The 25,389-nt window shown below is 46.8% G+C and overlaps 1 pseudogene; it reads left to right on the forward strand.

Annotated features, from left to right (window-relative positions):
- Nucleotides 1–25,101, forward strand: part of LOC121005452 — a 168,613-nt pseudogene extending 143,512 nt beyond the window's left edge.
- Nucleotides 25,102–25,389: the final 288 nt, after the last annotated feature.

Genomic DNA, 25,389 nt, shown 5'->3' on the forward strand with positions numbered 1-25,389 from the left:
TGTGATATATCTGCTTCCACAAAATACTGATTAAGGGGTTTGATATACCTGCTTCCACCAAATATTGATTGAGGGGTGAGATACACCTGCTTCCACCAAATATTGATTGAGGGGTGCGATAAACCTGCTTCCACAAAATACTGATTAAGGGGTTTGATATACCTGTTTCCACCAAATATTGATTGAGGCCTGCAATATACCTGCTTTCACAAAATACTAATTAAGGGGTTTGATATACCTGCTTCCACAAAATATTGATTAAGGAGTTTGATATACCTGCTTCTACCAAATATTGATTGAGGGCTGCTATCTGCTTCCACAAAATACTGATTAAGGGGTTTGATATACCTGCTTCCACAAAATACTGATTAAGGGGCTTGATATACCTGCTTTCATAAAATACTGATTGAGGTCTGCGATATACCTGCTTCCACAAAATACTGATTAAGTGGTTTGATATACCTGCTTTCACAAAATGCTGATTGAGGGCTGCGATATACCTGCTTCCATAAAATACTGATTAAGAGGTTTGATATACCTGCTTCCACAAAATACTGATTGAGGGCTGCGATATACCTGCTTCCACAAAATACTGATTAAGGGGTTTGATACACCTGCTTCCACAAAATACTGATTGAGGGCTGTGATATACCTGCTTCCACAAGGGTGCATTCACACGAACGTATAAATGGATCCGCGTCCATTCCGCAATTTTGCAGAACGGGTGCGTACACATTCATTTCAATGGGGCTGCAAAAGATGCGGACAGCACACCGTGTCGTTCCGTTTCGCGGCCCAGCAAAAAATATGGAGCATGTCCTAATTTTTCTTCGGTAGTGGACAAGAATAGGCATTCTCTATATAGCCCCGGCCATGTGCGGTCAGCAAGCTGCGGAACGCACACAGCCGGTATCCGTGTTTTGCGGATCCGCAATTTGCAGACCACAAAACACTTAGGTCGTGCAAATGCACCCCTAGGGGTTCGATATACCGGTTTCCACCAAATATTGATTGAGACCTGCGATATACCTGCTTCCACAAAATACTGATTAAGGGGTTTGATATACCTACTTCCACAATATACTGATTGAGGGCTGCAATATACCGGCTTCCACAAAATACTGATTAAGGGGTTTGATATACCTACTTCCACTAAATTTTGATTGAGGCCTGCGATATACCCGATTCCACAAAATACTGATTAAGGGGTTCAATATAGGGATGTCCCGATACCGATACCAGTATCGATATCGGGACCGATACCGGGCATTTGCACGAGTACATGTACTCGTGCAAATGTCCCCGATACCACTGCCGATACCTGTGCGCCGCTTCTGTGTCCGTCAGCTGCCTGCCCCTGCACCTCGCACAGCTAACAGCTTCAGAGGCAGCAGCAGGCAGTGTAATAGGAGCCTACAGTGGAAGCTAGCTCTGCCCCTCCCCTCCCCGCCCTCCAACCAATCAGAGGCAACCAGCACTGACTCACAGTGCAGGGACTCAGAGAATCGTCTGACAGTTTATTAGTTAAAAGAATCGTCACCGAGTCCCTGCCAGACGTCCTGCTCTGCGGCTCCCTGTAAGTCCGTCCGGGGGAAGGGGGGGGGGCATTATTAGCATAGCATGTAGTGGAGCTGTGTGTGTACAGGGTGCATGTAGCAGAGCAGGAAGCCTGGCAGGGACTCGGTGACCGTCTCTGACTCATTCGATTCTTTTAACTAATAAACTCTCAGACGATTCTCTGAGTCCCTGCAATAACTATACATTGTAATTACATCAGTCTGCTCCACTGCATTCACTGCAGCAGAGCTGTGTTTGCCAGGAGCGAGTCCCTCTAAAGGTGATAGTGTCTGACTTCTATGGCCCTGGTCCTTCCCTTCCTGCCTGCAAGCTGCACATTGATCTCTAAAAGCAGGCATTAGGGCAAGAAGAAATATACATTACTGTATGATGGCCACAAGACTATTATACTGAGGAGGGGGGCTTCAAAAATTGTTGTCCTGACGCCTTACAGTAGCATCTCCTTGTGGCTGTCCCATACAGTATAACGTCTCTTTGTGGCTGGCCCCATACAGTATAATGTCTCCTTGTGGCTGGCCCCATACAGTATAACGTCTCCTTGTGGCTGGCCCCATACAGTATAATGTCTCCTTGTGGCTGGCCGCATACAGTATAACGTCTCCTTGTGGCTGCCCCCATACAGTATAACCTCTCCTTGTGGCCGTCCCATACAGTATAACCTCTCCTTGTGGCTGCCCCCATACAGTATAATGTCTCCTTGTGGCTGCCCCCATACAGTATAACGTCTCCTTGTAGCTGCCCCCATACAGTATAACATCTCCTTGTGGCCGCCCCATACAGTATAACGTCTCCTTGTGGCTGCCCCCATACAGTATAACGTCTACTTGTAGCTGCCCCCATACAGTGTAACGTCTCCTTGTGGCCGCCCCATACAGTATAACGTCTCCTTGTGGCCGCCCCATACAGTATAATGTCTCCTTGTGGCTGGCCCCATACAGTATATTGTCTCCTTGTGGCTGCCCCCATACAGTATAACGTCTCCTTGTGGCTGCCCCCATACAGTATAACCTCTCCTTGTGGCCGTCCCATACAGTATAACCTCTCCTTGTGGCTGCCCCCATACAGTATAATGTCTCCTTGTGGCTGCCCCCATACAGTATAACGTCTCCTTGTAGCTGCCCCCATACAGTATAACATCTCCTTGTGGCCGCCCCATACAGTATAACGTCTCCTTGTGGCTGCCCCCATACAGTATAACGTCTCCTTGTAGCTGCCCCCATACAGTGTAACGTCTCCTTGTGGCCGCCCCATACAGTATAACGTCTCCTTGTGGCCGCCCCATACAGTATAATGTCTCCTTGTAGCTGCCCCCATACAGTATAACGTCTCCTTGTAGCTGCCCCCCATACAGTATAACATCTCCTTGTAGCTGCCCCCCATACAGTATAATGTCTCCTTGTAGCTGCCCCCATACAGTATAATGTCTCCTTGTAGCTGCCCCCATACAATATAACGTCTCCTTGTAGCTGCCCCCCATACAGTATAATGTCTCCTTGTAGCTGCCCCCATACAGTATAACGTCTCCTTGTGGCTGCCCCCATACAGTATAACGTCTCCTTGGAATGTTATAGTTCTGTTTTTGGGCCTTTTGGTTGGTCAGTGGTCAGAAAATACATGTGTGTGTATTTTATTGTTAAAATTAGTATCGGTAATTGGTATCGGTGAGTACTTAAATAAAAGTATCGGTACTCGTACTCAGTCTTAAAAAAATGGTATCGGGACATCCCTAGTTCAATATACGTGTTTCCACCAAATATTGATTGAGGCCTGCAATGTAACTGCTTCCACAAATACTGCTCTTCTCTAGGGACTTAGGCACATGGTCATTTGGAAAGTGACAGGCAAAGGAAGAGGCTGGCTAAGTGGGAAGTTGCAGAAGGTAAGTGCGATTACTTCAAAGGGCACACCAGAGTTGGTCGAGTGGCTCACTCACCCTTCCGCTTCTGCACCCTCCTCATCCTCTGTATCTGCACCCTCCTCACTCTCTGCTATGTGTACCCACAAATACAACACCACCACCAGAACCATAGCCCCTCCACTTGAGTCAGAGGAATTATTTTCCCATCCATTCCCGGACCTTACGATGCGCAGAAAAGGTAGCAACGGCTGCCACCCAGCGGTCTGACGACAGTACCCAGATCAGCCAAAGGAGGGAGGTCCCCGCTGTTGCTGCCTACTCCGAGATCTCAAATGTCAGTGGTGGTGAAGGTGATGATGATGACGTGTCGATGGACGTCATGTAGGGGCCCACAAGAGAGGAAGAGGAGGTGAGTTCAGAGGGAGAGACGGAGCAGCAGAGAGGGAGGAGAAGGAGGAGAAGCAGGCAGAGCTCGCAGGGCAAAAAGCAGACTGCAAATGTATCTGGAGTGAGCCATCCACTATGAATGGTCACTTCTGGCGCTCCCAGGATGCCGGCACATGGCTCCGCAGTGTGGTCTTTTTTTAACGTGTGAGATGCTAACAATAGTGTTGCCATCTGCAGCCTGTAATGTCAACGCATAAGTCGCGGTAAGCCCAACACTCACCTAGGGATGACCACCTTAAGAAGGTACCTGGCCTCTCATTACTGAGCCCAGTGGGAACAACGCCGTCAGAACCCACAAAGCCACACACCCGGCGCTCCACATCCTGCCTTTTCTCCTCTCTCCTCCCATTTGTCCTCCACTCCACCTTCCACTGTGCCGTCATCGCATTCATCTGGCAGAAGGCAGGCTTCCATGGCCCAAATGTTCGAGGGTAAAAAGTTGATGACGCCGGATAATTCTCCTGCCCAATGGCTGACGACTGGCTTGTCGGAACTGCTAGCCCGCCAACTACTGCCATATAAACTGGTGGACTCAGAGGACTTTAGAACATTTGTGGCCATTGGCACACCGCAATGGAAGGTCCCCGGAAGGAAATATTTCTCCCAGAAGGGCATCCCAGAGTTACATATATGTCCATGTTCAGCGGCAAGTAAATATATCTCTGGCACACAGTCTCGGTGCCAAGATACATCTGACCACAGACACGTGGTCTAGCAAACACGGGCAAGGAAGGTACATAACTTTTACTGCCCACTTGGTGAACCTTCTGACGGCCGTCAAGCATGTAACCCATGGCCCCCATGTGGATTTGGTGTTGCCGCCAAGGATTGCATGCAGGCCTACCTCTTCTTCTCCTCCTACTCCATCCTCCGTCTCCTCCTGGTATGACTCCTCCTTTTTCACTGCTACCGCCCCCCAAGCTCCCCAGAACCTATTCGACATGCCAGGTGAGATGTTGCCATGCTGTGCTGCGGCTGTTGTGCCTTGCAGCCAAGAGCCACACCGATCCTGCATTGCTTTAAGCTCTGCGGTCACAGGCCGATCAGTGGCTAACCCAGCTAAATTTGACAGTTGGTAAAGTGGTGTGCGACAACGATGCCAATCTGATGAGCACGCTAAAATAGGGCAAAATGACACACATGCTGTGCATGGTACACGTCCTGAACTTAGTCATGCAGCGATTCGTTTCCAAATACCCCAGGGTCCAGGACGTGTTGCGGCAGGCCAGGAAAATCTCTGGTGGCCATTTTAGAAGATCTTCAGCGGCGACACTTGCCTGTCAGACATCTGATTTGTGACAACCCGATGCGCTGGACCTCCACCTTGTATATGCTTGATAGCAACAACGTGCCGTTAACGACTATCTGTATGAACTCTGCGGCAGGACAGGTTCTGGGGAGCTCATTCTTGCAGCCAACCCATCGACAGCCGCCCTTCGGATCCAGCCTCAGGGAACGCCAAGACCGTCAGGTGTTAAACTACATTGGGTTAACGGCCGATGTGGACGCTCTGAGAAGCGAGGAACCCTTGGACTACTGGGTGTGCAGGCTTGACCTGTGGCCAGAGCTTGCACAACTTGCCATGAACTCTTGGCTTGCTACCCGTCAATGGTCCTGTCCAAAAGGACGTTCAGCGCAGCAGGGAGGATCGTGACTGATAAGCGCACTCGCTAAAAATGAAGGAGACATGGATCTCAGAAAAATTCAACACCTGTGACGAACACGTTTAATTGAATTTCCTCATGACAGCCCACAAATATCCACCACCACCCAGAACAAATAATGATCCCTGTCTTAGGTAAATACAGCGGCATAAAAGGCCTTTTCTGTCCGGTGAATGCCTAATGTTTGGGACCTCGGAGGAATTCAACACCTGTTGACAACGACCATGTGTTATCGAATATCAACTATTATCATTTGGGGTTTTTTCAAGAGGGGGATTTCGTTTAATCCAATTTTATATTTTTTGTTCTTTTAAACATATGTATTTGATATCTATTTGTACTGGCCTGCAGTAAAATTGATATCTAATGACCATCTAATATACCTCCAGCCACATAATTACTTGTTATTTTCTGTCCAGTGAATGCCTAATGTTTGTGGCCTGTACTACACTGGCCTGCAGTAAAATTGATATTGAATGGCCGTCTAATAGACCTCCAGCCACATAATCACTTGATCAATTATGTATGGTGAATGCATAATTTTTGGGGCCTGTAATCTAACTGGCAAACCGCCTGACTGCTTGACCGCCTAATTTACCTCCAGCCACATTATCAATTGTGCTTTTCTGTATGGTGATTGAATAATTTTTGGGGCCTGTAGTCCACTGGCCTGCTGTAAAATTGATATCCATTGACCGTCTAATATATCTCTGGCCACATAATCACTTCATCACTTATTTAAGTTGAATGCATAATTTTTGGGGCCTGAAATCTAACTGGCCAACAGTAACATTTTTATACGGTGTCCAGTGAATGCCTAATGTTTGGGACCTGTACTACAATGGCCTGCAGTAAAATTGATATTGAATGACCTTCTAATATACCTCAAGCCACATAATTACTTGTTTTTTTCTGTCAGGTGAATGCCTAATGTTTGGGACCTCGGAAAATTCAACACCTGTTGACGACGACCACGAGTTATTGAATTTCAACTATTATCATTTGTTTTTGTTTTTCAAGAGGGGGGATTTTGTTAGCCATGTTTTTAATCCAATTTTATATTTTTTGTTCTTTTAAATATATGTATTTGACATCTATTTGTACTGGCCTGCAGTAAAATTGATATCCAATGACCGTCTAATATAGCTCCATCCACATAATCACTTGATGTTTTATGTCAGGTGAATGCCTAATTTTTGGGGCCTGTACTCCTGTGGCCTAAAATAAAAATTTTCTAGGATCCAGCAGGCCACATTTTTGACAGTTTCCCGTTAAGATGCATAAAAATGGCCCCTGATTAAAATACATATTTTTTGTGGGAGTTTTTGCCCCCTCTGGTATGTCACTGTCCATTTTATGGGATAATTTATGCACTTCTTGTAAGTATTTGGTGACTGCAATAATGACCTGAAGGTTTTTCAGGTTCGCCTGCCATTAAAGTGAACGGGGCCCACCGCAAACTTGCGGTTCGCGAACATTTGATTGAGTTCGCGCTCAATAATCGCCCCGGCTGCAGGTCGTCCATCACTACTCCCGTGGCCTAAAATAACATTTTTCTAGGCTCCAGCAGGGCACATTTTTGAGAGTTTCCATTTAAGATGCATAAAAATGGCCCCTGAATAAAATACATCTTTTTTGTGGAAATTTTTGCCAATGATCCCCCTCTGGTATGTCACTGTCCATGTTGTGGGACTACTTGTGCACTTCTAGTAAGTATTTGGTGGCTGCAAATATGACCTGAAGGTTTTTCAGGTTCGTCTGCCATTAAAGTTAATGGGGCCTGCGGTTCGCCTGTTCGCCTTTGCGAGTCCGTATGGCATGCAGATGACAGGCGTTGCTCTTAGAATCACTGCACAATTCACTTATTTGGGCAGTCACGGGGCCAAAACGGACCAAATAACTCAAGTATGAACTCAGCCTTACAAGTCAATGTTAGTATCAAGAAGAAGCGCACTCCTTTTACACCGTCATCAGCTGATTCCACATAGATGTCTACAGAACCTGTTCTATTAAACGCTTATATAAGTAGATGCCCCTGGACAGAGTGAACAATAACCTCCCAAAAAATGGATCCTGTCTGTTGAGCATTTGCCTTCACTCGGTCAGCCTTTGTTCAGTAATCTATCAGTATTGCTAATGCCAAAAAAAACAGGAGTGGATCCAAAACAGAGATGACACCTAAACTGAATATTTGAATGTCTTCTGTGTTTTGTACCCATTCCTACTTTTGGGTACCAAATCATAAGCCAATTCTGATGCAAAATAGGGACCATGTCATGCAGGCCTTACAGCTATAACATAGACAGGATCCGTTGTGCGTCTCATTTTTTCTTCCTTCTGACAGATCAGAAAAAGGGTCAAATAAATGATGATGTCAGCCAGGTCAAAAGGCTAAATAGTGGCCCAGTCATGAAGTGGGGAGGGTGGGAACAGCATGAGAAGTCCACAGAGTGGACCTATGACATAGTGGAGAGGTGGAAGCAGTATGAGGAGACCACAAAGTGGCCCGATGACAGAGTCTAGAGGTGGCAGCAGCATCAGGAAGAGGCCATAGAGTGGCACAATGGCAGTGTGGAGGTGGCAGCAGCATCAAGAGGCCACAGAGTGGCACAATGACAGAGTGTGGAGGTGGCGGCAGCAGCAGCATCAGTAGGAGGCCACAGGGTGGCACAATGACATTATGGAGGCGGCATCAGCAACATCAGGAGGCCACAGAATGGCACAATGACAGAGTGTGGAGGTGGCGGCAGCAGCAGAATCATCAGGATGCCAAAGAGTGGCACAATGACAGAGTGTGGAGGTGGCAGCAGCATCATCAGGAGGCCACAGAGTGGCACAATGACATAGTGTGGAGGTGGCGACAGCATCAGGAGACCACTGAGTGGCAAAGTTACATAGTGTGGAGGTGGCAGCAGCATCAGGAGACCACAGAGTGGCAAGGTGACATAGTGTGGAGGTGGCAGCTGCATCAGGAGACCACAGAGTGACCTGGTGACAGAGTGGGGCGGTGGGTGGCAATACCATTACCAGCTGAAGATGATGGGTGAAAGAAGGAGCTCTTGGCATCAGATGTGTAGCATCAGGCAGGTGGCAGCATCAGAATAGTAGCTGAGGCAGGTAGCCAGAATAAACTGGTCTCTTTTGTCAATGTGTTGGTGTGGCACCATGGATAATCTAGTCTGATACATCAGGCATTGGTGACTGGAAGTCCTGGTTGATCCACGCCTGATTCATCTTGACAAAGATCAGACTCTCCACATTTTGGGTGGACAGGAGAGTAATTCTTGGGGTAACTATGCCCCTGCCGCACTAAACATCCGCTCTGATGCCACACTACTGGCCGGGTAAGACAGCTTTTCCAGGGCAAACTCTGCCAGTTGCGGCCAGAAATCCAGTTTGGCTGCCCAGTAGTCCAGCGCATCTTCAATGTGCGGTAGCAGGGTGCTGTCCAAGTATGCCTCCACCTGGTGGTTCAGGTCCTGCTCCAGGTCTAGCCGCTGCTGCTGGTGAGTAGTTTCTTCACTAGGCATGTGAAGAAAGCTTCTTATCAGTGACTCTAGATTCAAGTTGAAGCTGATGGAGCTGGAACTGTTCCTACCCCCCACCCTGCCACAACAGACATGGCAGAGGAACGTGAGTGCAAAGGGCCCCCCCCGGTCAGACCTGCGAGAGGATGGACGATGGCGCAGATAGGCAGCTGCCAACTGACTACATAGGATGTCTCTATAGTAGTTCAGTTTGTCCTCCCTCTCAGCGGGTGTAAAAAAGGCCCCCATTTTGGACCGGTAGCAAGGGTCCAACAAGGTGGAGAGCCAGAAGTCATCCCGCTGCCGAATGGTGACAATTCGGCTGTCACTACGCAAGTATGTGAGCATGCAGCAAGCCATTTGTACAAGTGACTCAGAGGGACTCCCTGCCTCCATCTCCACTGCATACTGCCACGGTGTGTCTGGGTCCTCTGCCTCGTCTTCCTCATCGCCCTGTAGCTCGTATGGCTGCTCCTGCTCCTACTCTCCTGTCACCTGTGTAGAAAAACCACTTCGCTAAACATTGCTTGTTCTCCAATGTCCTCCTCCTCCTCCAGTTCAGCCCCCACAGGGATTATGTGGCTGTGAGATCTAGGTGCCTTGTCTCCAGTCTCCTGACCAGCCAGATTTACCAGCATCTGTTCCAGGACATGAAGCAGTGGAATGACTTGTTCATAACGTAGTCGTGGCGACTGACAAATAACGTGGCCTCCTCAAAGGGCCTGAGCAAACGGCAGGTGTCACGCATGAGCTGCCACTGGATGACATCGAAGTTACACAGGGGAGTACTCCTGTCAGCATGGATCATCAAGAATTCATTTATGGCCTTTCTCTGTTAGTATAGTCAGTCCAGCATGTGGAGGGTGGAATTCCAACAAGTGGAAACGTCTCATATCAGCCTATGTTGCCGTTCTGCCGCTGCAGCTCAAGGAGGGTGTGCTTTGCAGTGTACGAGTGGCTGAAGTGCATGCAAAGTTTCCTGCCCATTTTTAGGATGTCTTGCAGATGGGTGGAAGACTTCATTACCCGCTTGACAACCAGATTGAACACGTGTGCCATGTAGGGCGCATGGCTCAGCCCTCCTTGGCGCAGCGCCGACACCATGTTCTTCCTGTTGTCGGTCACCATGGTTCCGATTTTGAGTTGTCGCGGAGAAAGCCAGGATTCGATTTCTTGATGAAGGACGCGGAGCAGTTCCTCCCCTGTGTGACTCTGTTCCACAAGGCAAACGAGGTACAGAACAGCATGACACCGCCGTGCCCTGCACTGGACGGTGTCCAGTGAATGCCTAATGTTTGGGACCTGTACTACAATGGCCTGCAGTAAAATTGATATTAAATGACCTTCTAATATACCTCCAGCCACATAATTACTTGTTTTATTCTGTCAGGTGAATGCCTAATGTTTGGGACCTCGGAAAATTCAACACCTGTTGACGACGAACACGAGTTATTGAATTTCAACTATTATCATTTGTTTTTGTTTTTCAAGAGGGGGGATTTTGTTAGCCATGTTTTTAATCCAATTTTATATTTTTTGTTCTTTTAAATATATGTATTTGACATCTATTTGTACTGGCCTGCAGTAAAATTGATATCCAATGACCGTCTAATATAGCTCCATCCACATAATCACTTGATGTTTTATGTCAGGTGAATGCCTAATTTTTGGGGCCTGTACTCCTGTGGCCTAAAATAAAAATTTTCTAGGATCCAGCAGGCCACATTTTTGACAGTTTCCCGTTAAGATGCATAAAAATGGCCCCTGATTAAAATACATATTTTTTGTGGGAGTTTTTGCCCCCTCTGGTATGTCACTGTCCATTTTATGGGATAATTTATGCACTTCTTGTAAGTATTTGGTGACTGCAATAATGACCTGAAGGTTTTTCAGGTTCGCCTGCCATTAAAGTAAACGGGGCCCACCGCAAACTTGCGGTTCGCGAACATTTGATTGAGTTCGCGCTCAATAATCGCCCCGGCAGCAGGTCGTCCATCACTACTCCCGTGGCCTAAAATAACATTTTTCTAGGCTCCAGCAGGGCACATTTTTGAGAGTTTCCCTTTAAGATGCATAAAAATGGCCCCTGAATAAAATACATCTTTTTTGTGGAAATTTTTGCCAATGATCCCCCTCTGGTATGTCACTGTCCATGTTGTGGGACTACTTGTGCACTTCTAGTAAGTATTTGGTGGCTGCAAATATGACCTGAAGGTTTTTCAGGTTCGTCTGCCATTAAAGTTAATGGGGCCTGCGGTTCGCCTGTTCGCCTTTGCGAGTCCGTATGGCATGCAGATGACAGGCGTTGCTCTTAGAATCACTGCACACTTCACTTATTTGGGCAGTCACGGGGCCAAAACGGACCAAATAACTCAAGTATGAGCTCAGCCTTACAAGTCAATGTTAGTATCAAGAAGAAGCGCACTCCTTTTACACCGTCATCAGCTGATTCCACATAGATGTCTACAGAACCTGTTCTATTAAACGCTTATATAAGTAGATGCCCCTGGACAGAGTGAACAATAACCTCCCAAAAAATAGATCCTGTCTGTTGAGCATTTGCCTTCACTCGGTCAGCCTTTGTTCAGTAATCTATCAGTATTGCTAATGCCAAAAAAAACAGGAGTGGATCCAAAACAGAGATGACACCTAAACTGAATATTTGAATGTCTTCTGTGTTTTGTACCCATTCCTACTTTTGGGTACCAAATCATAAGCCAATTCTGATGCAAATTAGGGACCATGTCATGCAGGCCTTACAGCTATAACATAGACAGGATCCGTTGTGCGTCTCATTTTTTCTTCCTTCTGACAGATCAGAAAAAGGGTCAAATAAATGATGATGTCAGCCAGGCCAAAAGGCTAAATAGTGGCCCAGTCATGAAGTGGGGAGGGTGGGAACAGCATGAGAAGTCCACAGAGTGGACCTATGACATAGTGGAGAGGTGGAAGCAGTATGAGGAGACCACAAAGTGGCCCGATGACAGAGTCTGGAGGTGGCAGCAGCATCAGGAAGAGGCCATAGAGTGGCACAATGGCAGTGTGGAGGTGGCAGCAGCATCAAGAGGCCACAGAGTGGCACAATGACAGAGTGTGGAGGTGGCGGCAGCAGCAGCATCAGTAGGAGACCACTGGGTGGCACAATGACATTATGGAGGCGGCATCAGCAACATCAGGAGGCCACAGAATGGCACAATGACAGAGTGTGGAGGTGGCGGCAGCAGCAGAATCATCAGGATGCCAAAGAGTGGCACAATGACAGAGTGTGGAGGTGGCAGCAGCATCAGGAGACCATAGAGTGGCAAGGTGACATAGTGTGGAGGTGGCAGCAGCATCAGGAGACCACAGAGTGACCTGGTGACAGAGTGGGGCGGTGGGTGGCAATACCATTACCAGCTGAAGATGATGGGTAAGAGGAAGGAGCTCTTGGCATCAGATGTGTAGCATCAGGCAGGTGGCAGCATCAGAATAGTAGCTGAGGCAGGTAGCCAGAATAAACTGGTCTCTTTTGTCAATGTGTTGGTGTGGCACCATGGATAATCTAGTCTGATACATCAGGCATTGGTGACTGGAAGTCCTGGTTGATCCACGTCTGATTCATCTTGACAAAGATCAGACTCTCCACATTTTGGGTGGACAGGAGAGTAATTCTTGGGGTAACTATGCCCCTGCCGCACTAAACATCCGCTCTGATGCCACACTACTGGCCGGGTAAGACAGCTTTTCCAGGGCAAACTCTGCCAGTTGCGGCCAGAAATCCAGTTTGGCTGCCCAGTAGTCCAGCGCGTCTTCAATGTGCGGTAGCAGGGTGCTATCCAAGTATGCCTCCACCTGGTGGTTCAGGTCCTGCTCCAGGTCTAGCCGCTGCTGCTGGTGAGTAGTTTCTTCACTAGGCATGTGAAGAAAGCTTCTTATCAGTGACTCTAGATTCAAGTTGAAGCTGATGGAGCTGGAACTGTTCCTACCCCCCACCCTGCCACAACAGACATGGCAGAGGAACGTGAGTGCAAAGGGCCCCCCCGGTCAGACCTGCGAGAGGATGGACGATGGCGCAGATAGGCAGCTGCCAACTGACTACATAGGATGTCTCTATAGTAGTTCAGTTTGTCCTCCCTCTCAGCGGGTGTAAAAAAGGCCCCCATTTTGGACCGGTAGCAAGGGTCCAACAAGGTGGAGAGCCAGAAGTCATCCCGCTGCCGAATGGTGACAATTCGGCTGTCACTACGCAAGCATGTGAGCATGCAGCAAGCCATTTGTACAAGTGACTCAGAGGGACTCCCTGCCTCCATCTCCACTGCATACTGCCACGGTGTGTCTGGGTCCTCTGCCTCGTCTTCCTCATCGCCCTGTAGCTCGTATGGCTGCTCCTGCTCCTACTCTCCTGTCACTTGTGTAGAAAAACCACTTCGCTAAACATTGCTTGTTCTCCAATGTCCTCCTCCTCCTCCAGTTCAGCCCCCACAGGGATTATGTGGCTGTGAGATCTAGGTGCCTTGTCTCCAGTCTCCTGACCAGCCAGATTTACCAGCATCTGTTCCAGGACATGAAGCAGTGGAATGACTTGTTCATAACGTAGTCGTGGCGACTGACAAATAACGTGGCCTCCTCAAAGGGCCTGAGCAAACGGCAGGTGCCACTGGATGACATCGAAGTTACACAGGGGATTACTCCTGTCAGCTTGGATCATCAAGAATTCATTTATGGCCTTTCTCTGTTAGTATAGTCAGTCCAGCATGTGGAGGGTGGAATTCCAACAGGTGGAAACGTCTCATATCAGCCTATGTTTCCGTTCTGCCGCTGCAGCTCAAGGAGGGTGTGCTTTGCAGTGTACGAGTGGCTGAAGTGCATGCAAAGTTTCCTGCCCATTTTTAGGATGTCTTGCAGATGTGTGGAAGACTTCATTACCCGCTTGACAACCAGATTGAACACGTGTGCCATGTAGGGCGCATGGCTCAGCCCTCCTTGGCGCAGCGCCGACACCATGTTCTTCCTGTTGTCGGTCACCATGGATCCGATTTTGAGTTGTCGCGGAGAAAGCCAGGATTCGATTTCTTGATGAAGGACGCGGAGCAGTTCCTCCCCTGTGTGACTCTGTTCCACAAGGCAAACGAGGTACAGAACAGCATGACACCGCCGTGCCCTGCACATGTGGTATGCTGGAAGGGCACTGTGAATTGTTCTGCAGTGGAGGATGAGGAGGCAGAGGCGGACATTGTTACAGGACCAACGGCGTGAGAACGTGGAGGCGGAAGCAACATTACCTGGCTAAGTTGCTGGTGTGGCTGTGCAGGAACCATATTTACCCAGTGGGCCGTAAAGGACATGCATTGTCCCTGACCGTAGTTACAGCTCCACGCATTGGCGCTGCCATGCACTTTGGCAGACACCAACAGGCTCAATGACTGGCCCACCTTCTGTTCTACATACGTGTGCAGGGCTGGTACTGCCTTTTTGGCAAATAAATGATGGCTTGGGACTCTCCACCTCGGCTTGGCACAAGCCATCAGTTCTCTGAAAAGTGCAGAGTCCACCAATTGGAAAGGGAGGGACTGCAGCAGCAGCAACTTGGCCAGGAGCACATTCAGCTTCTGCGCCGTTGGATGAGTGCACGCATACTGTTGTATGACGGAATGACTGACGAGGAGTAGGAGGAGGAGCATCAGGACCAGCAGATGATGGTAAGGACAGACAGCTTCCTTCAGCTGAGGTGGTGGAGCCTTGACTGCCTGAAATCGGGTGCGTGCCACTGGGTGATGCAGCAGGCTGGACCACCACATCAGAGCCATGGTTCTCCCAGGCCACTTTATGGTAATGCTGCATATGTTGACGCAGGGTGGTGGTGCCAACATTGGGGCATCCTGGCCACTCTTCACTTTCTGCCCACAGATTCTACAAATGGCCATGTTCACCTCCTCCGGCGGCTTAACAAAAAACTGCCACACCGCTGAGTAGTTGATTTTACCCCCAACACTCCACACTGACTGACTGATGCTGCCACTGCTTCCATGAACTCTGCACCACTACTTTCTGGGCAGGTAGGCTCCTGCGAAGCGGGTGTTCTACCCCAGGCACGTTTGGCTCTCGACCTCCCACTGCTGCCACCATGCTGACTCCCAGCCACGCTAGCGACATTCTTGGTAAGGTATTATTTGGGTGTTGTCCATCCTCATGCGAGCAGATTAAGGTTTTTACTGGCTGTGGTGACTTATAGGTTAGTCACCTATAGGTGGCACTAAGAGTCAGTTTAATTCTCCCTGGATCTATTTGGCATATTTTTCCCATAGAGCATTGCCCAGGAGAGTTAGTACCTTTAATGGTATACTGTAATACTCAGTGCCTTTACTACTAATATTGTATCCATTTGTAGTGACCCAGTGGTTCACTGCTAAAGAGTTAATGCTATGGTTTATACTTATCCAGGAAAACATCATTCCTGAGAGTGGAAAACTGCCAAAAAGCAACTTTACTAAGGATCATGAGACTGTAAGGGAAATGCATGTTTATGGCAATTGACTTTAATGCATGTGCAAAGGGTTAATTGCCTCCGGTGCCCACCACTTCTGAGAGAGACAGGCCATCCCATCTAAGACTGAATCCTGCAACTGGGAATTGCAAAAAGTTTATTGTGAGTGATCGCATACCTTTGGTTAATTTGGAAAGAATGCAAGATATCTAGAGCGAGGCTCAGGGAGGACCATTATATAGTCTACTCCTATATACACCCTTTGGGAAACGTTTACTCAACTGTTAAATGCTTCAGTACTGTGACTACTCATTGTGTTTGTGGTGTGACTCCTATCATCTAGTCAGTAAAAGGAGACTGTATTTTGCCAAAATCAAGTCGGCATAGTCTGTGATCTCTACACCCGACCTGTTCTCCTGCCTCGCACCCCACTGCTCCTTCCAAATTCAAGGGCACCCCAGGCATCACCAAGCAGGAGCTCCTCAAAATCCAAGATTTGCCCCAGGGGAAAGAAGAGTTGCACCCGTGCATTTACTGTCCTTTCCCAGGGAGTGCGGGAGAGAGGGATTAGGCACTGTGAGGACTAAAACCACCCTCATTGCCACGGCCACCACTCCTGTCATCCTCTCCACCCCCACCCCTCTCATTGCCGGTCGGCGTGAGGCACATTTAATGTTTCTTTAAATTGATATTTTTCATATTCATTCTAATGACGGATTGATCAATTGTATTTTTTATAGATATTCTTTTCTTGATCCTCTACAGCTCTGCAGAATGAGATGATACCTGATGAATACCAGAGAGCCACCATAAAAGTGTCTGTCCATTCAAGCAGAATTATGACTTGGATAGATTCCGATGGAAAGTGAAACCCTCTGCATTTTCATAGAATAATTTCTTTATCCTTGCTGATTTACTACGATGACTTTCCTGATCGCTCCTTTGGCTGGACGGCCATGGAACAAAACTGTCAAAATCAATGAACACAATCTTGAAAACTAAATTCTAGGACAAGGTTAGACGCCTCCGATGACGAAGCTCGGCTCAGCCTGGAATCGCTCGACGTCCTCTCACTCTTTATCCTGTGACTCTGATTCAATTGCTGCTTATATCACTTAGCGCTGTCAAGTCACAAACCCTCACAAGAGCAAATTTGATATTTCATTGGAGATTGATACTGAACGAGAGGGAAAGAGACAAGGAACGCACCTTTGGTATTCATGGGGCAGGAGCTTTAATGGTTTTTCTTACTGAATTTTCATTTTCTCTTTGTAACAGTAATGAGACAATTTATCAAAGCCGCATGGAAGCGTGTGGGTCTATAAGGGTGAGGAGAACTACATGGGACTTTTGTACCTTGGGTGGTTTGGGCCTTTGGGCAGCTGAAGGTTACAGACAGGGAAGTCAACTCTTTCATGCTCATGTCTAATAACATCGGGAAGTCATATTAAAATATTCTGAATTCATTAGAAATGACTTACAAGATAGTATCAGACACCTGAATCACTGTAAAATTATGATCCCTCTCCATCGGATCTCTGTTAGGGTCTATTCATACTGTATTGTGTGAGGGATTGTATTTTTTTCTGAGGCAATTTGTAGTTTTAGATTTTTTTGATTACTTTTATTGCATTTCTCAGGAGGTAGATGAAGTAAAAAAAACAGCAACTTTGCCTGTTTTACATATATTTTTTTCAAGAGAAAAAAGCAGATTTTTATTACTTTTTTTTAAACTTCTTTTCCAAGTGCCATTAGGTGACTTGAACCTACGATCCTCTGATTGAGCATATAAATCACTGCAATACCTCTGTATTGCAGTGTATTATGTCAATTACTTTAAACCGTTTATGGCATGCCTGGAGGCCATTGTTGTCAACATGTACTGTTAAGCAAATTTACGATTTGCAAGTTCGGCGTTTGGGTTCGGGTTATCTAAGAATTCCGTAATGGATTCCGTTGCCACGGACCACAATGGAATTCTATGACGGCATGAGCCACAGAAGCCTAAAAGAGGCATTCCGTATTGCATTTCGTCATAATAGAAGTCTATGCTGGCCATAGACTTCTATTATGACGGAATGCCTCTTCTAGGCTTCCGTGGTGCATGTCGTCATAGAATTCCGTTATGGTCTGTGTTAACGGAATCCATTAGGGAATTCTTAGATAACCTGAACACTGAACTTGAAAATCTCAAGTTCGCTCAACACTACTTTCGGGGAGTGGGATTGATGAGGCGAGATCACATGCAATCTCTCTAAACATTTAGATGTCACAGCATCTAAACAAAATCATAACATACCCAGGCTGTTAGAGCAGGGTACAGCTGAGCATTGAGCAACACAGCTGGCACACACAAGTACAGGTGCAGGCAAAGCTCCTGCGACTGCACCATCTCTGTGTTTGAATAGTACAGCGCTGTGAGTTAATGACCTTCCTATCACAGAGCAATATTATGACACAGGACAGAAGGGATTAAGGTCCATTTTTGTATCAGTTTGTCTGTTAAGATCTAAGGAGACTGAAACTTTATCATAAGATTGTGTGGGATGCTCCTCGGAACATTGTCCTTCAGCTCGCACTGCTCCCCTGCTGTTCTTCGTCCAACGCGAGTTTCCATTTGTCTTCGAGCTGTTAGAAAATTGCTGATTTGAAGAGGATACAGTTCACGTTTCTTATCAAATAAAAAAATCTTCCCCCAAAGTGCTGACACGCTACTTTTTCACAGCCGAAAGCAGCTGGAGCACGCAGCTTCTTGTATCTGTCTAGTCTCGAAAACAACAGCAAACGTAAGTAGCAGTTTCAAAGACATGTCAAAGTAGACGGTATCATCTTCTGCCGAACACAAACCACATCAAATTATTTTAACAAGTTGTCAGGTTCTTCTTTTATAGCATGTCAATGATGTGACAGAACATATCTGAGGCTCCAACCTCTTCTTTATCAAGTTCTGTCATGACTTTCCTCATTGCTGGGTTCTTCGAGAGATGAGTTACACGAGATGCACCGTTTCTTCTCAAGCAGCCGGTATACAGCGAAGAACGCAATTATCCTGGAATTGGAAATCAATGTTGTCAGTCACAAATGTGTAATATCAAATGATGTGATGGGAAAAACTCACATCCATGCTTACTGTATTCTGCATACACAGACTGGCTTTACGTTACACAGCCTGGTATGCCACTATTCACATGGGCAATTCTTACTATGTCAAGCTGGTGGGACTGTTCTTCCTAACCCTCACACCGAGCAGTTCGTGAAGTGTAAAGTCAGCTGCTCATGCACAGCATTTCCCTTCTGCTGTAGATGTCACTTCCAAATAGTCCATGAGCACCAATTGACGAGTGCCACTCACCTCTACTTGCTAGCTAACTACCATGCAGTGTTCAGCTAGTCTTCTCCATACCAGTTGATGTGTTGTCTCTCAGTACTATCTCTGCTGTCTTCATGCTTCTGCCACAAGATCCTCATGGGCATCTCTATGACATCCCAAGAAGCTGCTACACAGTTTTGGAAGCATTTTAGACCCCTTAACTGACCCCTGGCTCAGAAAGGCTTTGATGTGTGCTTGGCTATAAATCCCTTACTGTTCAACAGATTGCAACGCAATGTGTTTCACATAAACTACAGTGCAGTTTACATCACTTACAGTGTGGCTAGCCTCAGGTATGCCTGAAGGGTCCAGCAACATCCTTTTTAAGGGTACATGGCTCATATAGGCATTATCTCTAATTCACATGGTACCACTAATAGTATCCATCTTACAGATGGCAACAATATACAGGGTGTTCCACCCATAGTAGTGCAGACATTTCTCAGATAATTTGCTGGACAGCATGGATTTGAAAGCAATGGGAAGTACAAATGAAGTACTTTAGCTCAAAGTAGTAATGGACAAACATCGGCCGGGGCACTTCGCGAACGCGCGTTCGGCGGGCCCCATTGACTTTAATGGCAGGCGAACCTGAAAAACCTTCAGGTCATATTTGCAGCCACTAAATACTAACTAGAAGTGCACAAATAGTCCCACAACATAGACAGTGACATACCAGAAGGGGATCAATGGCAAAAATTCCCACAAAAAATATGTATTTTAATCAGGGGCCATTTTTATGCGTCTTAAAGGAAAACTCTCAAAAATGTGCCCTGCTAGAGCCTAGAAAATTGTATTTTAGGCCACTGGAGTACAGGCCTCAAAAATTAGGCATACACCTGACAGAAAATAACTTGTGATGATGTGGCTGGAGGTACATTAGGCGGTCACTGGATATAAACTTTACTGTAGGCCAGTACAAGCCCCAAAAATTAGGCATTCACCTGACAGAAAAGAACTTGTGACTATGTGGCTGGAGGTACATAAGGCGGTTACTGGATACAAATGTTACTGTAGGCCAGTACAGGCCCCAAAAATTAGGCATTCACCTGACACAAAATGCCTATTATGCCGCTGTATATACATAAGACAAGGACCATTCTTTGTTCTTGGTAGTGGCGGATATGTGTGGGCTGGCATGAGGAAATTCAATTACACGTGGTCGTTACAGGTGTTGAATTCCTCCGAGATCCATGCCTCATTCATTTTTAGAAATGTGAGGTAGTCCACACTGACGTGAGCTAGGTGAGTGCGCTTAGCGGTCACGATCCGCCCTGCTGTGCTGAACGTCCTTACGGACAGGACACTCGACGAGTGGCAAGCCAAGAGTTCCATGGCAAATTGTGCCAGCTCTGGCCACAGGTCAAGCCTGCACATCCAGTAGTCCAGGGGTTGCTGGCTTCTCAGAGCGTTCACATCGGCTGTTAGCCCGATGTAGTTGGACACCTGTCAGTCTAGGCGTTCCCTGAGGCTGGATCCGGAGGGTTGCTGTCGATGTGTTGGCTGCAAGAATTATCTCATATCAAAGTGACCAACATATCTTCAAACTGCCCTCTTCTTGCAGGCGCTGTAGGATTGGTGCCCGCACCTGTTTCGCTGTGTCCTCTGCCAGCGCCCACAACAGCAGAATGCAGCATCTCTCGCAGCAATGCTTGGAAATGCTGCATTTTGACAGCCCTCTGTGATGCTTTTAACATGTCCGCCATTTTGTGTTTGTACCAAGGGTCTAAGTACGTTGCAACCCAGTACTGGTCCTTGGCCGTTATACTTTTTATACGGGGGTCCCTCTCCAAGCATTGGAGCATGAAGGCCCCCATTTGCACTAAATTGGAAGCGGTGGAGTGCCCTTGCTCCTGCTTATCGCCGAGGAGAATGTCGTCCTCAGTCTCCTCCCCCCAGCCACGGACAACAACAGGGATCGCCGAAAAGTTAAAAGTCCCCCTCAAAGCCTGCTCTTCTTGCTCCTCCTCCTCCCCACAGCCACCATCCTCCTCTGACTCCTCTTAAGACTCCTACTGACTTGTCTCAGATAGAGTACCCCCCCCTTGGAATTCATTCAGCATTGCGACTTCCTCATCTTCCTGCTCCTGCTCGTCGACAGCTTGATCAATGACACAACGCAATGCACACTCCAGAAAGAAGGCATAATGTATGATCTCACTGGCTGCGACTGACCAGTTTGGTGATCTCATCAAATGGCCGCAGAAGTCTGCATGTATAGCGCATGAGCAGCCACTGGCGCAGTGGAAAAAAAGAAGCTCCCAGAACCTGTCCTGCTGCAGAGTTTGTACAGGTAGTTGTTAACGGCACGTTGCTGCTATCAAGCATATACAAGGTTGAGTTCCAGCATGTCGTCTGACGGGCAAGTGGTGTAGTCGCTGAACGTCAACAAGGCAAGCCATGGCCGTGTAAGATCTTCTAAAATGGCCAGAGATTTTCCTGGCCTGCTACAAGACGTCCTGGACCCGGGGTATTTGGCAACGAATCGCTGCACGACTAAGTTCAGGACGTGTGCCATGCACGACACGTGTGTCATTTTGCCCTGTTTCAGCGTGCTCATCAGATTGGCACCTTTGTCGCTCACCACTTTACCAACTGTCAATGTCAGCGGGGTTAGCCACTGATCGGCCTGTGATCGCAGAGCTGAAAGCAGTGCAGGACCAGTGTGGCTCTTGGCTTCCAGGCACAACAGCCGCAGCACAGCATGGCAACGTCTCACCTGGGAAGTCCAATAGGTTCTGGGGAGCTTGGGTTGCGCAGCGGAAGAGGCGGTAGCATGGAAAAGGAGGAGTCAGCCGAGGAGGAGACGAAGGATGGAGTAGGAGGAGGAGAAAGAAGAGGCAGGCCTGCATGCATTCCTTGGCCGTAAATCCACATGGGAACCACAGGTTACATGCTTGACGCCCGTCAGAAGGTTCACCCAGTGGGCAGTAAAAGTTAGGTACCTTCCCTGCCCGTGTTTTCTAGACCACATGTCTGTGGTCAGATGTATCTTCACACCGACACTGTATGCCAGAGATACATTCATTTGACGCTGAATGTGGCCATATAACTCTGGGATGCCCTTCTGGGAGAAATATTTCCTTCCCGGGACCTTCCATTGCGGTGTGCCAATGGCCACAAATTTTCTAAAGGCCTCTGAGTCCACCAGTTTATATTGCAGTAGTTGGCGGGCTAGCAGTTCCGACAAGCCAGCGGTCAGCCGTTGGGCAAGAGGGTTATCCGGCGTCATCAACTTTTTAAGCTCGAACTTTAAGGCCACGGAAGCCTGCCTTCTGCCAAATGAACGCGATGACGGCACGGTGGAAGGTGGAGTGAAGGACAAATGGGAGGAGAGAGGAGAAGGAGAAGAGGCAGGATGTGGAGAACCAGGAGTGTGGCTTTGTGGGTTCTGATGGCGTTGCTTCCACTGGGCTCAGTGATGCCCGACTCCTACCACCCCTGTGGAAAGGCCTGCCTATTCCTATGCCTAAAATTTTCAAAATGACCCTGTGCCTAAGTCCCTAGAGAAGAGCAGTATTTGTGGAAGCAGGTATATCGCAAGCCTCAATCAATATTTGGTGGAAGCAGGTATATCAAACCCATTAATCTGTATTTTGTGGAAGCAGGAATATTGCAGCCCTCAATCAGTATTTTGTGGAAGCAGGTATATCAAACCCCTTAATCAGTATTTTGTGGAAGCAGGTATATCGCACCGTTCAATCAATATTTGGTGGAAGCAGATATATCGAAACCCTTAATCAGTATTTTGTGGAAGCAGGTATATAACACCCCTCAATTATAATTTTTTTGCCACAACAGTTATATCACACCACCCTGTTTGTGTCCATGTGTTTGTGTCCTGGGTATGTCCATGTGCTGAAACATATCAATTGCCTGCTCTGTCCCACCTGATGGATGTGTCATGGGTCAAAGTTCAGCGCAATGCAAAAGAATATGGCGCCGGCGAATCGCGAACGCGCAAAGATCACTGCAAAACAACCGCTGGACGAACCGCAAGGCCATCTCATGCTCAAAGCACTGCATGAAATAGACCAGAAAAAACAAAACTGCATTTATGAATCCAGCCTCTCAGTGCTACGGTTCTGTAATTCTGATCTCCACCACAGTCACTGCAGCTAAACCCTATGTGAACCATGCCACGTGACTACTCGTCTTTTATTTGCTCTGCAAAACCTGGTATAGAGAACAGATTCCTGTAAATTTGAAGTTTTTTCTGCACCATGTGAAATCAAGGTCTCCTTTTTATATATTCATACTCCATCCCATTAGCTCATTTTGCAGGGAGAATAAACCTACAGATTTTATGCTGTTGAAAACTTCAGTCTTTTGTGCTCTAATGGAGCCAATTATGCGTGTTATTAAACTAATTTATACAGAAGCCGAAGCCGAGGCCACACCGGTGAAGGTAATTTCCCCATTAACAGAGTCTTTTTTAATATTTTCTCTGCACTCATTCCCTAAGATATTAAGATTATTAGAAATTTAATTGGGGATAAAGAATCATTTACAAATAACCTAATTTTACTATTTACATGGTGAACTTATTACATTTTGACCAGTTGGTAAAGTGCACGTGACCAGAACTTACGGTAGTAGTTTGGGTGTTGAAATAAGCCATATAGAAAGTTGAGTCATTTTGTCAATGTATTTGATCCGAGCTGCATTTAGAATTATTCTGGTTGCTCTTGGGATCAGTCAACAGTTTGTTGACAGACACGCCCATACGCCATGCAGTTTTGATTTTTCAAAATATTTTTTTTCTTCTAGACCTGAAAAGATCTATTCATTCTAAACCAGGGAAACCAGTCACCTTCAGAGTCGAGAAACCTTCATGGTAACATCAGCAGGTTGCCTTGGCTTTCTTCCATTTCTCTCTTTCTCCTCATGTTCTTGTCATTCAACATATAATGTATGTTGAACATATCTGTGGTAAAGACCTCTCAGAAGAGCTGTCATGTCTGTCTTGATAACTTCTTGCATTCTCCATGTAATAACAATTCTGAAGCAACTATTTTTCTGACTCTGTGTTGTGCCTTTCCTGTATTCCTGTATTATTCATGCTACAAGTTTACAAATAAATTGCCAGCAGTCTGCAGTAAAGGTTCTAGGTGTTACCAGTAGATAGTTTGTTTGACTCTGTCCAATCAGTGTTGCTGGCGTCAGACTGTGCAGGGACATCCCCCCACCCCACCCTTACTAAGAACCCCCAGCTGCTGATGATTCAGTCTTAACTTTTAGTGGAAATAACAGAGGAATGGCACAACCTAGAGTCATAAGAATAGATGCTCCAGAATTATTATTACATGAGGAAGGATTTATTTACTAAAACAGACATGTCAGGAGAGATGACAGGTCCTCTTTATTTAATTCTGTGCTATATTGCCTGGGCTGGTTTGATGATGTCCTCAAGGCTTGCTATTTAGACTGTGTTTCCATAGGATAGCTATCATGTAGTGGCTGTAGCTCCATCCACCTACAGCATCCAACGGCCACATGAATTTATGCGTTTGCAGAGGTGGTGGCCATGATGCCACCACAACATGGCCACCACATGGAAATACAGGCATAATCTCAGCTTTGGCTCACATCCATTGCTTTTTGATCAAGAAACAAAACCTTGATAGTAGCTATGGGGTGACGAGTGGTGGATATATTTTATGGGGATAATTGGAGGTTCCAAGGTGACACTGAAATCCTACTATCAGAGGTCTCTTTTTGTTTGGGGCATAAAGGTTTGCTAAGGTAGAGGAAATGTGTTGCCTTCTAGCTTTCCCTTTACACAAAGGAACTTACCTTCTGGATCTCCCTGGGAAGATATAAATTCAAAAGGGCAGTGCTTAGCAAAAGCAATGGAGATGTCTTTGGAAGCTTTTTGGGAGGGGGAGGGATCATACCTCTCCTGATCAAAATCCCTGAGAAGTCTGGTGATTTATTTTCAATAACGTGTGTCCCTTGGAGCAGGAGAACACTCATACCTTTCTTCTCCACAGAGTGTCCACGATAATTCTCTTGGGTGTTAACTTAGCCCTGTTCCTAACCTCACCATTGCTGTCTTTTTTAGTCCATCTAGTACTTCTTGTTCTATGGGAATTCTGGCTTCAGCCTCATCCCTAACCTTTAGTATCTTGGTTGGCACTTCATTCCCAATCCTGACCAATGGTTTACCTACCATAATTCTGGATTATTCTTAAGCCTGATGACTCCTTCCTATTTACAAACGCAGGATTAGTTCTTGACCTCTCTACTTTCTCCATGTCACAGTTGCCAAACCAAGGCTATGTTGAACATTGTAGAATAGGGATTCCCTGCAGTGAAATCCAGATTAAAGGATGAATACCAGGGAAACCCTTAGACTCCATGCCTCGGTTTACCTAGCACAAACTGGATTGTAGCTTTGAGGGACAACTGACAGTACTATTCAGTAACTGTGAACACTGACAGAATGAATGGCCGTGTCCCCTAACCAAGAATAGTGATGA

Source organism: Bufo bufo, chromosome 6, assembly GCF_905171765.1.
Source record: "Bufo bufo chromosome 6, aBufBuf1.1, whole genome shotgun sequence".
NCBI classification, from domain to species: Eukaryota; Metazoa; Chordata; class Amphibia; order Anura; family Bufonidae; genus Bufo; species Bufo bufo.